Source organism: Schistocerca americana, chromosome 7, assembly GCF_021461395.2.
Source record: "Schistocerca americana isolate TAMUIC-IGC-003095 chromosome 7, iqSchAmer2.1, whole genome shotgun sequence".
In the NCBI taxonomy this organism is placed as follows: domain Eukaryota; kingdom Metazoa; phylum Arthropoda; class Insecta; order Orthoptera; family Acrididae; genus Schistocerca; species Schistocerca americana.
Genome location: NC_060125.1, coordinates 113,793,472 through 113,811,310, shown reverse-complemented (window position 1 = coordinate 113,811,310; position 17,839 = coordinate 113,793,472). Strand labels below are relative to the sequence as shown.

The window sequence follows — 17,839 nt, the reverse complement described above, 5'->3', positions numbered from 1 at the left end:
CGCAGGTTCGAATCCTGCCTCGGGCATAGATGTGTGTGATGTCCTTAGGTTAGTTAGGTTTAATTAGTTCTAATTTCTCAGCGATTGATGACCTCAGAAGTTAAGTCGCATAGCGCTCAGAGCCATTTGAACCATTTTTTGAAACCCTCAGCTGCCGGCAGATGTTGTTGATATACCCCGATGTGGACAGCTGAAAATGTGTGCCCCGACCGGGACTCGAACCCGGGATCTCCTGCTTACATGGCAGACGCTCTATCCATCTGAGCCACCGAGGACACAGATAAATAGCGCGATTGCAGGGACTTATCCCTTGCATGCTCCCCATGAGACTCACGTTCCCAACTGTCCGCAATTCTACACATGTTGTGTACCTTATAGACATTTGCCCATTCAGCTGAGGGTTTCAGTTAGTCATCATTTATTAAATCTACTCATTGTCTACCTGTAAAATCAATATTTCCTTTAGTTACTTAAAAATGGTATCTAATTCTGTATGAAATTGTTTAATTACATTTTCTATTTTTCGAACAGGTTATTTATGATTATTTTCCACGAAAATATATTCAAAAGTTCATTAAAGTTAGGATTTAAAACAAATATAAACAAATAAGCACATATTACATCATTAAAATTTTGCATTGGTTGTCTATTATTGTGCAACTCACTTGAGCCAAGGTATGTAACCAGTCATTTAGGAATATTTCCTCCATAAGAATCAAACCCATTTTTTGTCTTTATTCTTATAATAACAGACGCAGTGTGTGCAAGATGAACAGATGTATCTAAATTAATTATTTCAGATTCGTATTCAATAGGATGATTAGATAATTTGTCAATCATAAAAGCACTAAGAAAGTTTCTAATCTTCAATTGTTTAGCAAGTCTTACAAAATAATAATTACTTAATGCATTAGGAAACATGAATTATTTTCTGCATTTTTAAATTCCAGTGCCAGTATTCTTCTCAATTGCTAAATTTGTCCTAAATTATGTTCTTCTACTTCTTCATCGCGTTTTTCCTTATCCATTACTACTATTGCAACATGATCTGCTTCATCAGTCAGCGATCCAGTAGTTTCCTGCTACAGTAATGCTCCAAGTAATAAGGGAAGAAATCCTCCTTCATGTTCTGCTAGTCTTGAACCTTCTTTGTATTTTTTTAAGTATTACATAATTTTCTTCATAACATATATAACTATGTTATGACTAAATTGCCACGATTTTTCAATCGTTCCTATCTCTTTTTCATTTTGTGTATCAGTTAAAAATTTAAAAGTAGTATTTAATTTTTCATAATTGAGTTTGATTTTAATTGATTTAGGTTCAGTTTCGCCACTAGGTATTGAAATATAATCAATGCTGAAATTATTCATTTATGTAGAAATTTTTTTTTATATGTAATAATACTTTCACAGTCCCCATAATAGTTTTAAAGTCCCCAGCCATTATCATCAAAGTACAGTATAAAACCTGTTTCAGCTAGCGAAAGATCATACTTCATACTTAACCCTTCAGGGTGATCCAAGCCCATACTTAATTTTCTCTTTCAATATATTATTCCTCTAACTGCTGGAGTGGTCAATTTTCCTCCAATCAATGCATCAGAAGCATGTGTTCTTTCTTTTGCCTCTAACTCAAGTTGTTTACCTGCTTCACATCTTACCTCTAAATCTTTATATCTCTTTGTGCAGTATCATATTTTCTAAAACCCTCATCTAAGGGGTTTATAGCCTTATAACCACATCCTGATCTTTTTTCCAGTTTAGCACACATAGCCTGATACATGCATCTATAACACTGGTTAATTATTTAAAATCGAGTTTACTAAACCTTTTCTATGTTTTTAACTTTTCCAAAATGTGTGTAGCAAGATATTAAAAAATGTAATCAAATGTGTAATACCTTTTGGAATATTCATAATCAAATGGCTAAATTTATTTGCTAACAATTTGTGTAGTTCCCATGTTTTCATTATGATAATTTCTATTTCCAGCTAATTCTCCTGCATAAATAACTGCTAATCTGCCTATCACTTCAGTAACTTCATTCCCCGAAAAATATTCAACTGATTTCTCTGTAATTTTTCATTAATCCATCACCATTTCTTGGATCTGAAAAATCCGAACTTGAAAGTGGTTGTCTCAAGTTTGGAAAATAATCTTCAGCAATTTACTGTATATTGTCAGACTTTTAAAATTCTTTCTTTTACTTTACCTTATTTTGTTTGGGTTATTTTCAGAATATAACGCTCTTGAATTAACTAACATATGTGTGTTGTTTGATAAACTGATAGCATGAAATTTTTCACCCATATCATCCATAGTAATCTATTTTTAGTTAACATATTCGTTAATCCATTTGTACCTTCATATTCTATTCCTGGCAGATTAAAATTATCTACCACACCAAGACTCGAACTCAGGATCTTCACCTTTCGTGGGCTACTGCTCTACTCTCTGAGCTACCCAAGCATGACTCATGCCTGATCCACACAGCTTTACTTCTGCCAGTACCTTATCTACTACCTTCTAAACTTCACAGAAGCTCTCCTGCGAATCTTTCAGAACTCGCAGTCCTGGAAGAAAGGATATTGTGGAGATATGGCTTAGCCACAGCCTGGGAGATGTTTCCAGAATGAGATCTTTACTCTGAAGTGGAGTGTGCACTGATATGAAAATTCCTGTCAGCTTCGGTAGCTCAGATGACAGGGCCTTTCACCATGAAAGGCAGATGTCCCGAGTTCAAGCCTCGGTCTGGCACATAGTTTTAATCTGCCAGGAAGTTTCATAACAATGTACACGCCACTTTAGAGTGAAAAACTCGCTCTGGACGTTTTAAAATTCTTTCTTTTATATTTATTTTTCTATTTTCACCTTCAGCTTGAGCTGTTTTCTGTCTTTTATCTCTTCTTCATAATTCTTCAATGCAACTTGTATATCTGATTCACTTAATGTACGATCATACAAAGTAAGATGGTCATCAGACCATTAATACTTTGGACTTATGTACTGTGGTGCATCTCCAAATTCTTCTAAAGTTCTATTAAGATATGGAACCATTTATTTTCCAATGTTTCTGTTTTCTTCAATGGATTTCAGTACATTATCACCAAAACCTTCGATTCGTTTTTTTAACTTTTTTGATTTTATTAATAATAGGTTGATCTCATTTTTATATTTTTTTGTGGTCTGTACATCTTTGTTTTTTTCCATAATTTGAATCCTTCTTGCAGTTCTTCAATCTTTTCTATTCTGTTTAACTTTTTTTAACAATGTCTTAGTCATACTTCAAAAACATTTACTAAGAATAAAAATTTTGATGAAATTTTATATATGAGTTTATAGATATTAATAAGATAATGAATTCTGCTTTTGAATTATCAAAAAATAGCAACCACATGTATCTGGCGCAATTTAGCCTCTTTACTAGCACATGAGCAATTAACATAGGGCTGACCGATTTTTTCTAATTTTTCATATTTTATTATAGAGATAAGAGTTTCTTTAAGTTCATTTACATGTTCAAGTAAAATACTGTTATCGTTTTCTGATGGATATGTAATATTACCTTTGAAATTCTAATTTGATGAGGATAAAAAGAAACATAAGATTAGGAAATCTCCTATATCACATCTGTATTTCCCTTCATTAGGTTTCATAGTCATATCTATTGCAAAAGCTCTTAACTGATCAGTAAACATTTTAGTGCATGTCTTTAAAATCATAAAATTTTAAATCACCACTAACAAACTATTGATAAATGTGATTTAAATTTGTGTCAAATTGTCAAAAAATATTTTCAAAAAATTGATTACCACTCATTGTTTTCCTATTTTTTGGTATGTCTGGCCTAAATAAAATCAATGTATTCTTCTATGTCTTCCTGTACTAAAATATTCTCCAACTTCATCTTCATTTTCAAGAATGAAATAATGAATGCTACAGGTGAATTATCTCGTCATTAATAGAGTGGCACGATTTCATCATTGTTTTAAATAAACATAGTAATATTTTCACTATTTTATCTTCAACCTTTATACACATTTTTATAAATTCTCGACATTTCAATCGATCTAAACTTTTTGAAAAAACATATAAGTGGTTTACCTTATTCAGTTTAACCATCATGGAACCAGAATGTAATTGTCTATCATTAACACTTTCGCTGTGGCATCGGTGCAGGCGCGCAAATCCTCAGTGCGGCCCAGCAACGCTCGAGTAGGGGCCGGTAACACTCTGAAACGGCAGGTACCGCTCGGAGCCGACGCTCCTAAGCACACCTGAGCTACAGGCTGACGTCAAGAGCTTGTAAGATGTGTAGGATCATGCTCTATACTGACTTAATGGTGACACCTTAGATGCATTACTTCAAATAAGCTTCGACTGTATTGTGGTCATGTTTTAAAGTCAGTTTGCTGTCTGACACCTATAGGGGTCACAGGCGTCATTCAAATGTTCGTGATTTGTTGATAACGTAACAAAAAATACAATTCAAACAAGCAACAAATCCACTGCATTCAGGAAAAATTGGGACTCCAAAACGCAAATTCTTAATAAGGAAAAAGGGAAACTGGTTTCATTTGAAATTGCATTTACTTCAAATGCACATTTTTAAGATTGACTCTGATAGAGGTCGTCAACTACCCGTCTACATTTATCATAGACATCCAGGGGACGCCCCGATGTGTAGAAATTAGTGAGCAAAACACACCCTACGTGGAGGCTTCTCTCATGTTCCCCATCACATCAGTTGCGTTGCTATTAAAACAAATTTAGCACAACAAATTGTTTCGCAAAAAGCTGAAGTGAACCCTTTACAACGTAATAAGAAGTAAGTCGACTTAACACAAAAGAAAACTCATTTTCTTAGTACTCGTGAAAAACAGTTCTAACCTTTCTCGTCGTAAAAAGAAACCATGCAATGTCAAAAGAAATAAAAGAAGTTGTCTTTGATAATCGGAATTTCCCCGATACTATCTCGTTTTTGCTACTTATGGGAAATTGTACAGCAGTTCAAGCTGTACCTAGATTTGTCTGGGCAGGTTGTACACTCGTATGGTGTATCAGTGCGCTTGCCTTGTTCCGCGCACTTCTTACACTGCTTCCTCATAATTTGCTTCTTTCCTGCAGTAGCTCCCCGTTTTTGCACAACTGTGTTTGTTTGTGATGTTTCTTCCTCACATTTCGTGGAATGTACATTGGTGGAAGGAAGCACTTTATATTGTTCATTCTGTAATCGTACATTGTCATTTTATTTCCTGAGAATTTGTTGTACAGATATAGAGAATTGAAAACTAGCATGTCAATGACATGAAAGAATAGTTTCTTCGGCCAGCGGATAGTCTTTCGTTCTCATAAATAATACGATAACATCTGATCTTGTTTATCAGTCCCAGACATATACGCACTGTACCTAATAATAGGCAAAAGTTTCGTGACTATTTGCTGGCGCGCATTCGTCACTTTTCCCATAACATTTAGATGTTCTTTGGAAATGTAGGAAATCTCTCGTGGATCCTTCGGTTATCCAATCATAACTCCACTAGAATAACACGCAATTGACTCTCCTCTCCCAAGTTTTAGCGATACAACGTCTTCCAGGGTATATTTCCTATTTAATTTCAGAGTACCTGTGGAAAGTGTTTTTAGGTTCAACAGGGTTGTAGCTAAATGAAAACTGTTATAGTAATTGTCCAAGTAAATGTGATGACCGACATGCAGCTTTTTCTGCCATCAAATGCAAAACGACCTTTTTAGCGTGACATTTTCCTCCCATATCTCCATTACTTCCCGTGTGTACAGCGCACGTATTTATGAAACCGTCTGGATTGTTGAGCATGTACATATTAATGCCATATTTATTACGTTTGCTTCTTATGTATTGTCTAAATGACAATCTTTCCCTGGTAATACACTTGAGGCATTCTCGCGTCACTGCTTATACTCATCGCTGTTCCTCTATTCTCAAACAGCTGTTCTTTCTTCCAGTAGTCTTGTAATCGCGGATATTTAACCTTACCCATATGTAACGAAACACTCAGGAAAACTAGTAATTCGCCTATACTTAGAGGTTTCCATTTACAGATCCTAGATCCCTCTTTTGTATTTTCGCTCAGCAATATGTTGACTGAGTTATCGCTCGTTTCGTCAACTACAAATTGCAACAATTCGTTTGTTACCAATAATCTGAATAATCTGAAGAAATCCATAGGAGAACTGCAGGCAGGATGAATTTGCAAAACTTCTTGCTTCGTAAATGAGTGATACTGCATATTATGTCGTTCTTTATGCCAGGACTCACCTGGATTATCTCCGTGTGACAGGTCGGGCTCTATTTCGTCGTCGATTGCCACACAATCGTCGTGATCCGTATCGTCAGATTCGGAACTGCCGAAAGCTGTGCTTCACTCTGCATTTCTTCTGCAGCCTCTAAATGACAATCTCCGTGGTATGCCTCGTCCTCACTACACTGGGCACGCGTACTCAACTGTTAAGTAGCACAAAGCAAGATCTGTGGTTCTCACTATTCCAGGCTATGCCCCCCATGTAGTGCCCGTTAATTTGCGCGCAATGTTGTTTCTCACGGCTACTTTGTGTTTAGTGTTCATGCACTGCCTTTTATAGGTGAGTGCTCTATCCAAGGTTTTCAAGAAATGGTTCAAATGGCTCTGAGCACTATGGGACTCAACTGCTGAGGTCATTAGTCCCCTTGAACTTAGAACTAGTTAAACTTAACTAACCTAAGGACATCACAAACATCCATGCCCGAGGCAGGATTCGAACCTGCGACCGTAGCGGCCTTGCGGTTCCAGACTGCAGCGCCTTTTAACCGCACGGCCACTTCGGCCGGCCTATCCAAGGTTTTGGTGTTTCGCAATGTTTCAGGGCCACTCCTTCCCAGTTAAGTTCTAGTCTTCTTCCAGATTATCTGTTCTTTACGTGGAAGGCGCTGGTTTGGGTTTTCCCCGGGTTGGGTTTGAAATGGTTCCGCTTATAGTAGGTGGCAAGCTGTTCGAGGGCCTCTGACAGATTCTGTTCAACAGTTTCAAAGCTGTCTGCGTGATCGGTAACGGCGTAATCATCTGCATATATGAACCTTTCGGTGCCTTGGGGAATGGGCTGGTCATTAGTATATATATTAAAAAGTGTTGGGGCCAGTACGCTTCCTTGCGGGAGGCCATTTTTCTGTATCCTCCACCGGCTTCTCTGTCCCTGAAAATCAACTAAGAATCTTCGATTCTGGAGTAGGTTTCCAATCAGTAAGGTTACTCTGTAGTCCCTACTCATTGCGTATATTTTCCCCAGGAGCAGTCGGTGGCTGACTGTGTCGTAGGCTGCTGATAGATCTAGGAAGACAGCCCCGGTGATCTTCCTGTTCTCGAACCCATCCTCTATGTGTTGCGTTAATTTTAGCACCTGTGACGTGCAGCATTTGCCCTGTCTGAAAGCTGCTTGTTGTGGGATCCGGAGGGGCTCGATGGCGTCCGTGATTCTGTGGAGTATCATCCTTACCAAAACCTTGTACATATGGCATAGCAGAGAGATCGGCCTGTGGCTTTTGGGGATTGTCACGTTCTTTGCCTGGTTTTAGGATGGCAATGACTTGCGATTTTCTCCAGATTTTTGGAATTTTGCAGGATGGCATGCAGTTTTTCATTACATCGACTAGCCATTTCCTTGTTACAGGTACAAAATGCTTTATTTTATCGACGCATATATCATCATACCCGGCTGCTCTCCGCATTTTGCACTTACTGATCGCCTTCTCCAGTTCCGCCAAGGTAAATGGCTTGGATATTTCTTCGGTCTCCTGAGGGGGGTTTCGTTCTATGCCCCTCTTTTTTGTCTTTAGGTTGTCGTATCTTGGTGGTTTCCCATTTGTGAGAAGCTGGTGTGCAATTTGCTGTGCTGTGACGTTCGCGTGTAGATTTGGTTTGGTGTGGTCATTGGCTAGGCGTTTTATGAGTTTCCAGACCTTTTGACTATCTCTGCCAAAATTAGTTTCCTCCATCAATTTGGTCCATTGCTCCCTTCTCACTTCTGATATCCGGGAGGTAATAACTCTTCCTTTGGTGAGGTTTTCTTCACTCAAGGGGTTTGTTTCGAAGAGCATTTGATACTCTTCCAGTAGGGCTACTGTTTCCTAGGTGAGTCCTGGTGTGTAACTTTTTCTGCGTCCCCTTGGAGTAGACGCTCGGGAGCAGGTTTTGACGGTGTCCACGAAATTCTCATAGTTCTCAGGATCTGGGCTATATGTCTGGACTCCCTCTTCTAGTATTCTGGTGAATTTGGGCCAGTCTGCCTTCCTGCATTTATATCTCCTTCTGAACTTTTCTCTTAGTGGTATAACTATTGGCAACATTTGACACATTATTGGGCGGTGTTGTGTCTTTGGGATGGGGGCGCAGATGGACTTAAAGCACTGTTATGCTATTTCTTCTCCGACGAATATGAGATCCGGGTTGTATCCGCGGCGCCACCTGCCGTTGTTGAAAGATGTGGGAAGTTTGCTGTCGTGGATAAGTGCCAGGTGGTTTGACTCGGCCCACGCCAAAACGGCTTCACCGTTTTTGTCTTCTTGTACATATCCCCATCGTGACTATGGCTGTTGAAATCGCCGATGATGAAAGCCGTTTTCTGTTTACCGATTTTTACTGGTGGTTCAAAGTGGAAGTCTACATTTGGGGGCTTATACAGTGAGGTCACCGTGTATTCGCCAAATTCCACCGTGATAAGCTCGATATCTTTCTCCTCAGTGTGATCCGCCATTCTCACTTGGAGGTCCGGTTTGGTGAACACAGCACTCCCGCATTGCGCGTGCGGTCTTTCTGCTACTAATTTCATCCCTGGAACCTTGGGGCGTCGGTGTTGGATGTCCCTATGCGTTTCTTGCACGCAGAGTACGTCACATTTGGTTTTTTGACAAAGCTCGCTTAGCAATTGTTCTTTGCAAGACGAAAGACCTTCTGTGTTTACAGAGATAATCGTCAAAGCCGGTTCTGACAAGAACCTATCCGGGTTTTCTCGAGACATTAAGTCGCTCTACTGTGATGCTTCTGGTGTGAGAGAATCTGCCGGCTTAGTCCCATTGCCTAGGGGACGCCCGAATGTGTTATTAATGACACATCCTTCGCGGAGGCTTCTCTCGTGTCCCCCGAAATTACTGTTGGGCAATATATTTAGAAAACCTTGGAAAAATGCATTCATTCAAAGACGCCTAATATATGCATAAAGCAGATGAAATTTTAAATAGAACTATTGTTGAGAGCGATTTTTGAAGTTGTCCCAGTGTACTGAATACTCTATAAGGTTTCGCGATTGCAGCCGCATCATGTTGACTTCTTGCCACAATATTTGGGCTGGCAAACGTCCAGCAATCTATAGGTTAGTGTCCGCCACTGGAGACTGCTAGTTCACGGTGTGTGCTTTACAACAAAAATTGGCGCAGAAACGTATGCGCTTTGGCGGCCATCACAGGAGTGTCCTCTGTCGAAATCCACGCCCTCTGCAAATACCGTTTCATTTGTGGTGCGCAGGCTCATGCGTAAAGGTGAAACTGCATGTCCGCCCTCCGTCGGATATCGCGCTCCCGTCGCTAAGAACAATTGCCAGATATCGCCAGGTATGTCATTACGAATGAAACGTTTTATCTTAGAAGAAATTAAAGAGATCACCAGGTCCTAAGCTTTGTCCAGTTGAAATCCACCGTCACGATTTATAAGATTTTGTGCCAGACGTATTTCCACAGATACCACAGATTTCCATCTAAATTCAGTCCACGAGAACATACAATTTACGATAGAAGTAGAGAAGGTTGGTTGCCTCCTGTTTCTGGACGTCTTAGAGGGAGAGTGTATGAGACATTGGGGCTTTCTGTCTACAGTAAACACACACATACGGACCTTCATCTGCAAGCGTCGAGCTGCCGTCACCCTTCACAAACTACTGGCGTCCTTAGATCTGGCTCATATCGTTTCTGGTTACGAGCTTGCCTACCATGCAGCTGGCCTTGGTTCGATTCCCGGCTGGGTTGGAGATTTTCTGCGCTCGTGGACTGGGTGTTGTGTTGTCCTCATCATCGTTTCATCCCCAAATGTAGCGTTGACTGAAATAAGACTCGCACTCGGCGGCCGAACTTCCCTCAAGGGGAAGCAATGAAATATCATCATTTCATTTGTGTCACACAATTCAGTATGTTAGTGAAACTAAATGATAACGTTGTCAAACTTCCCTTAACGTTTGCAGCTCTTGTGTTATTGGATCTATAGATTACATTTTTCAGATACATCAGGCCTTCTATATCCTGACATATACTTTCATATTCATTGTGTGTAAAAGAAAATAACAGCGTCGCAAAAATTCCGGAATTAATTGGAATCAGAGACATAAACTTAAGGCTACGAACAGGTTTTGTTTGGAAAAACGTATTTCTCACAGCAGCATTAATATTGCCCTGAAAAGGCGACATTACCCTTTCCTCACCATTATTTGCTAAATAAGTATCGGCATACCGTGGTCGTGATGTGGTAGGAGCGCAGTCCGGTTCAGAAACAGACTGATGCTGGAGGAAGCGAGAGAATCAAACGAGCGAGGGAGGGACAGAGAGAGAGAGAGATAGGGAAGGAGGGGGGGAGGTAGAGAATCCACCAGTGACTGCGCCGCAGATCGATACCGCTTAATAACTCGCATTCCACGCTAACAGCAATCCCTTCTGACCCCCAAAGGACGGTCGGCCATCATCTATAAATGAACTCCAGCGACCAAACCGAACTCGAGGAACAGCTTTTCACTGTAACATAAAGCAACTACACACAGGCGTACTTGACATTTAGTCACCTGTATTCGCTTTTACGGCACCGGGCATTTGTAGCCGCTTTGTTGGTCTCTATGCCTCTATGTCATTTACGAGTTGACATCAGTTAACTCTAGCTGGTACGGGCAGAGCTATAACTGAACTGTAAACTGTCACGCCATCCGATCAGTACGGCAGCATTCTCTTCCTGGAGGTTCCCTGTGATTTCACACGAATGTTCTCGTTATGTAGACAATTTTAATTTCCCCTCTTCCACCTAGCTCTCTCCCGTTCTGATGGTTATGGACACAATCCATTATTAGCGAACTTTAAGGAGACATTTTCATGCTTAGCTTTTATTAGAAGAAAACGTAATTACAGTTAATGAAATAAAAAAATAATATACGCCGTATAAATATTGTACGCAGCCGCTGGAAACATTTGAAGATATTTGATCGTCAGATTAATACAGAATAAGAGGCACCTTCCGTTTTCTAGGTCTTTTCCAGATCACACGTATTTTGGCACATCGCCATTAATATTAAATTATTTTATTGATACATTCACGAGTTGTAACCAAACGGCACACCTAACTGCATAATTCAAGTCTCTATGTAAGTGTCGTAATTTAATTCTTTTATTTCAGATTATATTGTTATTACTTACCTTTGTATGTTCTATTTTGTATCGTTAGTCATTGTAAGATTGTTGGGTGATGTGGCATGGCAAAAGGCTCCGAATTTCTAAGCAGAAAGTCACCCAGCTCGATCCACCGTCGTCTTTGGGTTCTGTCTTATCACGAAGTCCGATTTTAGAGAAATCACAGAGAGAAGAAACATTGTTAAAAAATACGTGAACGGACCTACCCACGCTCAAGCAGCGAGAGTTTGTTTAATATTTAATATTTATTACTAAAATTCATTGTACTGTCTCGATCCAGGTACGAACGATCTGAAAATTAAATTGGCGACTTCGTGTCTGGACGCATTGTTATATGTACTATATTGTCGTCCTTTTGTTACATGTGTATTGGATACTACAAACTGGATACGAGATCGGAATACATTGAAGACGAATTGTATGTCGCCACCTGAAATTATGCTGCTATCTCGGATACATGGTAAGGCACCGCATCTTTACATCAGCAATCTTGCCCAAGCGCATTGTATTATCGTAGATTGTAGATCTATCACAATTTTCCGTTTCCGTAGCTGTGATTTTAAACTACATCGCGGTTTCCAAAATTATTTTCATTATTCATACATTGCAACAATACAGATTTATCAGTTCACAATATGGCCGACTTTAGTTCTGCGTGTTGTAATATGGCGTGCAGCCATTAGTGTAAAAATTCCCACGATTACTTACGACAATTATTTTCTGGTTCAGACATTGTCGCACAGCGAGATTAATTTTTACATTTATTCTGGATACACATACGAGTTTAAATTTTTATTGTGTTATACATTACGTGTAGCATAGAATTGACCAGAAAACAATGAGCAAAGCTGGACAACCAGAGACGGCTAACACAGCCGCATTCCGACACTGACATGCCGTTAAATAATGAAAGTAACGTTACGGGTGACTCGAATACTACCGAGCGACATATTATTTACTATTCTGGTGACGCAAATTTAGAAAATGGACCTTCCACCAGTAATATGGCTAAATCTAGTTCCGAACCCATTTTCGTGTCTGACGTCATGTCCAACAACGTGGCGGGGGCGAAACAGTTGCACATCACTAGTATTCGATGCTAATGTGAAACAGATGAACGAACAAAAACCCATGATGACTCATAACAAAAATCAAATAGAATCCATTCAAAATCAAATGACACAACATAAACAGGACATTGACGCACGTATCGACAAACAGAAGACATCTATAAGAGCCACTTTGAAAACAGCTCATGACGAGATGAAAACACGACATGATGAAATTAAATCAGATTTAGCTGCACTTAAAACGTCAAACGACACTTTGTGTAGTCGTGTTGAGGAGAAAAATAACAGACTCACTGGACAAGTGTCCGACCTCAACGCGAAATTTTCAGAGCTTATATTACAAAAAGGAAACACAAATACAGATGTGACAGATATCCGAGCACACGTAAACAATCTCAGTAAAACATGCGAGTCTGTAGTTACTAAGATCAAATATTATCCGGCAGTGCGTCATGATATAAAAACGCGCGTTGCCGATGTCGAAAACAAGGTCGACGCAATTGTCAAACAGCTTTCTGATAAAATAAGATTACGCACTGACAACCATTTCTCATGTATCAGGAGAGAATTTCACAGTTGGATAGACCAAAAAGACAAATATTTTGACGAGTGCTTACGAGAAAAATTGCCTGCTGTTGTCCACGACACTGACGCGGAATTTAAAAATAACAACAAACCCTTAATCAGCTAAGCAGAACAATCTTCCGCTGCGAAATCGAAACAGTTTGACAGTTACGAACGACCAGTGTGCAGTGACGGTAATATCAACGCAAACACACAGTTTGGCATCGAATATGAGTACATTTATGACGCATACACACTGCACACTACGTACTCACAACAACAGTACGGACCTCGACATGACACGCTGAATTGCAGTCGTGATAATTATCAACAACATTCTCCTTGCCATTCGCCAGTTGAACCTTACAGTAATCATTCTCTCACTAAACATTACAATAATGCCAAGGAAAAGGAGAGACTTCATAAAACACAGACCATTTCAACCATTTATACTTGAAAAAAGACCCGTACATCCTGGCATCTTCCTTAATGCCTTCAGAAATGCATTTCCTCGCATGTGTAGTGACTGTAAGGCGATATCCTATGTTGTCGCTTATAACCAAGGCGGCGCAGCTGTATGGACGTATAATGAAGCCAACACATGCGCCACATACGAACAATCTGAGAGAGCCTTTTTAACTGAATTTTGGTCACAATCTGTAAAGGAAGGACTTCATAGTGAGATTGTGGATCCTGAACCATTCAATCCTAAGCACGGCAATTTGCACCGATATTTTGAGAAATATTTAAATATGGGAAATTTCCTTGACGAGCTGGTTGCATCGCGCGGCATCCTCCGCGCATTGAAGGCAAGATTGCCGTTTAATATCAAACTTCTGCATATCCCAGACAACGACGCAGAGTATTTTCTCATGGTGCTCGCTTCTGTTGCTATGCTTTACGAGGACCAGCGTTCCGTACCGCAAAACAATTGCCACAACGTTTACACCAGCGCCATGCAAAATACGCAGGGTAGCCAAACCAATTCCGGCGCGCCGGCTGCTGTCGGCTCGCGAGCCAACAGAATCAATCGCTTCAAATGGCAAATGTGGATACACAACAGAACCAACATGCTCAACATAGCACAAACAGCAACTATTATTTAACACTCCTTATTCTACTGGTGGCAATCCAAATAAGAGACAGCGTAACAACAACAGTAACAACTTCAAAGATAATAATAATTAGCACAATGGTAAAAAAAATTAAGAAAAACAAATATAACAATCAATCCCCACCAAACCAGTAACAGAGCTGGAGTAAGAACAACTACGGTGTACAGTGTCAAAACACTGCGACACCACCGCAGCAAAACAGTAATACAGGCCAGTGGCAATTGCCACAGCCGCATATGCAAACTCAGGACTGGAATCCATCTACGAACCCGCAGGTGAGTCAAAACATGAAAACGCAACGACCGCCACATTTCGGAGACTGGAATAAACAATACCCAAAAGTAAATACTATCGAAGTAATTAGTGATACTTCACCTCCACCTGTGTCTGCACCCACTACAAATGTGACGACTTCAAACTAAGAACAGTCACTCCTGCGCCCCACTTTACAACACCACAATGACCATGTACCTGACAGTTGTGTACAGCAACCATTATTATTCATAAGGTGTAACCATGACGAAAACCTATCTGATAAACTGTTGCAAGAGGACGGACGGTCTCGTTCATCATCCAATGAAATTCTTTTAGCCTGAACTACTGGGTTTGTGGGTGGTATACCCACTACTGTTATTCTGGACACAGGAGCGGCTGTAGTGTCTTGTACTATCATCTTTACAAGGAAATGTGTGAGTTTGAATCCGTACTAGAGTATTCTGTCCAGAACTGTAATATTTTAACTGCCGTAGGCAATAAGTCTTCTAGGATTAAGAAACAGGTATTTGTGACAGTCAAGGAAGGTAATGGAATCGTACAATGGTCATTCCTCGTCGTCCAAAACCTGGCCTCTAATTCTATTTTAGGTTTAGACATACTGTGCGAGAAGGACAGCACTATTGACTTCTCCCAACGTAAATCTTTACTTACAGATAAGGGCAGTGAAACTTCAATTGACCTGGATACCAGGACTCTGAAGCACGATAAATACTGTACAAGGTACAAGATTCAGTTAATACAGGACACTGATGATGTTGACACACAGACACACGCATCTTAAGCCGTGTTTTAGGACTTGAAAACTTTAATTATTAATAAGTTACGAGAAACCACAGCTGTCACACATGATGAACGTAATGAACTTTATGGTGTTTTGTCCAAATATATACAAGTATTTAGCAAACGACCAGGTGTGATCAACACATACGTGTATAAAACAGAAGTTAAGCCTCACCAGATTTTCTTCCACAAAACCTACAATGTGCCACTATCCCAACGACGAGTTGAAACAAATTTTAGAGTGGAAAATCATCGAAGCTTCCACGTCACCTTACTGCAGCCCTTTATTTGTTGTAAAGAAACCCAACGGGAATATCAGAGTTGTTTTGGATGCACATGCAATTAATGATATTATTTTACCTGTTCGCACGAAACCTGAGAATTTAGAAGAGCAGTTCCAGAAATTTTTAGATTCTAAGCATTTTTCTACGATGGATCTGACCAATTCGTTCTGACAAGTCGCAATCACGCCAGATTCCAGAAAGTATACTGCATTTACATTCGGGAGGCGAACCTATCATTTTTGTTTACTTCCCTTTGGTCTGAACGTCAGTTCAGGCTTGTTTGTCACCGCATTGGACACCGTACTTCGTGAAGAAATGGTTGACTCAGTTACTCTCTACATTGATAACCTGCTCATAGCTAGCAAGACTTGGTCTGAACATATTGATACTATACAAAAGACTCTGCATAAATTCGCACACCCTGGAGTGACAGCTAATCTCAAAAAGTCGAAATTTGCTTGCAGTGAAATTAAGTATCTTGGACATATTATTGATGCTCAAGCTATATGACCTGACCCAGGTAAGCTAGACGCAATCAGGAATTTTCCCAGTCCACGGACTGGAAAGCAATTGAAATATTTCCTTGGACTTTGTTCTTTCTTTCGACGATAATTTACCACACCAACATTTAAACATCAAACATCTACGGAACCTACTCAAAAAGATTTAAGTATGGCTATGGTCTAACCAGTGTCAGAAAGACTTTGATAGTATTAAGAATGATTTGGTTAACACAAACATTTTGGATCACTGTGATTTTAATTTAGACATTTGTATGACATTTGGCGCCTCATTCTATGGCTGTTGTTTGTTTCAAGTTGTAAAGAATGGAGAAGAAGATTTGAAAATTATTAGTTTTGCGAGCCGCACACTTAGTGAATGTGAACGCATTCACTCTACCACCGAAATTGCAACACTCTCTACTGTGTGGGCCTTTAAAAAATTCAATTATTATTTGTATGCTAAGTACATTAAAATTTATACCCTCCACGAAGCTCTCATATTTCTGTTAACTTGTAAGCTTGTACATCCCAGATTATCACGCTGGGCTTTATCTTTGCAAAACTATTTCTTTGAAATTGAACATATTAAGGGTAAAGACAACATCATTGCCCACGCTTTGTTTCATCTGCCTCAAGGCTTGGATGAGTATAACTCTGACCTGGAGAATGTGAATGATTACCGAATACTTGTTATGCAGGATAAGCTACATCATCAGTACTATATCGACCTACATAGAAATATGTCAACGTTGCAGAAATCTGAACCTCTCTGGAATAAGGTAAGAGTTGTAAGAGGTCCATGACTAAGGAATTTATTGCTACCGCACTCAAGCAGATGTAATTTCGATGGACTGCTCACGTGCTGCCTGCGATATGTAAGCTATAAGAGAATCGCAGACCAGAGAGCAGTGTTGGCTGCAGTAAGAGCAGTGTCAGTAGTTGTAAGTAGTGGCTAGCAGTTGGGTGTATGGAGTTGGCTGGGCCGGTCGTGGGGAGCGATGGCGGTGCCTGAGCGATGTAGTTGTAAGTAGGCTGTTTACGTTTTTATGTTGGTAACATCACGTAGCGCTCTGTATGAAAATCACTGACTGTGCTGTGTGCAGTTTGTGACTGGTTTGCATTGTTGGAACTTGCTATTGTAGTGTTGGGCAGTTGGCTGTTAACAGCGCCTAGCGTTGCGCAGTTGGAGGTGAGCCGCCAGCAGTGGTGGATGTAGGGAGAGTGATGGCGGAGTTTTGAGAGCGGATGATCTGGACGTGTGTTCATCAGAAAGAGTAAATTTGTAATATTGGATATCATGAACTGATATATATATTATGACTTTTGAACACTATTAAGGTAAATACATAGTTTGTTCTCTACCAAAATCTTTCATTTGCTGACTATACCTATCAGTAGTTAGTGCCTTCAGTAGTTAGAATCATTTATTTAGCTGGCAGTAGTGGCGCTCGCTGTATTGCAGTAGTTCGAGTAACGAAGATTTTTGTGCGGTAAGTGATTCATGAAAGGTATAGGTTATTGTTAAGGCCATTCATCTTTAGGGATTTTTGAAAGTCAGATTGCGTTGCGTTAAAAATATTGTGTGTCAGTTTAGTGTTGACCAGAATAATGTAGAGGTTTATCAGCACATTAATTCATTAATTTTTCTAAGGGGACGTTTCATATGGTGACCCTTAGCCGAGGATACCTCACTGGAATCTTCTGATTATTCCTTGTAGTTTGTGTAATTAGTGTAGCCATTGTTTACTGCTAGCGCGTAATTATAGAGAGAATTTCCTTTGTAGTTGTAGTTTTTC

The 17,839-nt window shown here is 39.8% G+C and overlaps 1 non-coding gene across 1 annotated transcript; it reads right to left on the bottom strand.

Annotated features, from left to right (window-relative positions):
• Positions 1 to 201: 201 nt before the first annotated feature.
• Trnat-ugu lies at positions 202 to 275 on the bottom strand. The gene has a single exon. It is a non-coding gene; the product is annotated as a tRNA-Thr (tRNA).
• Positions 276 to 17,839: the final 17,564 nt, after the last annotated feature.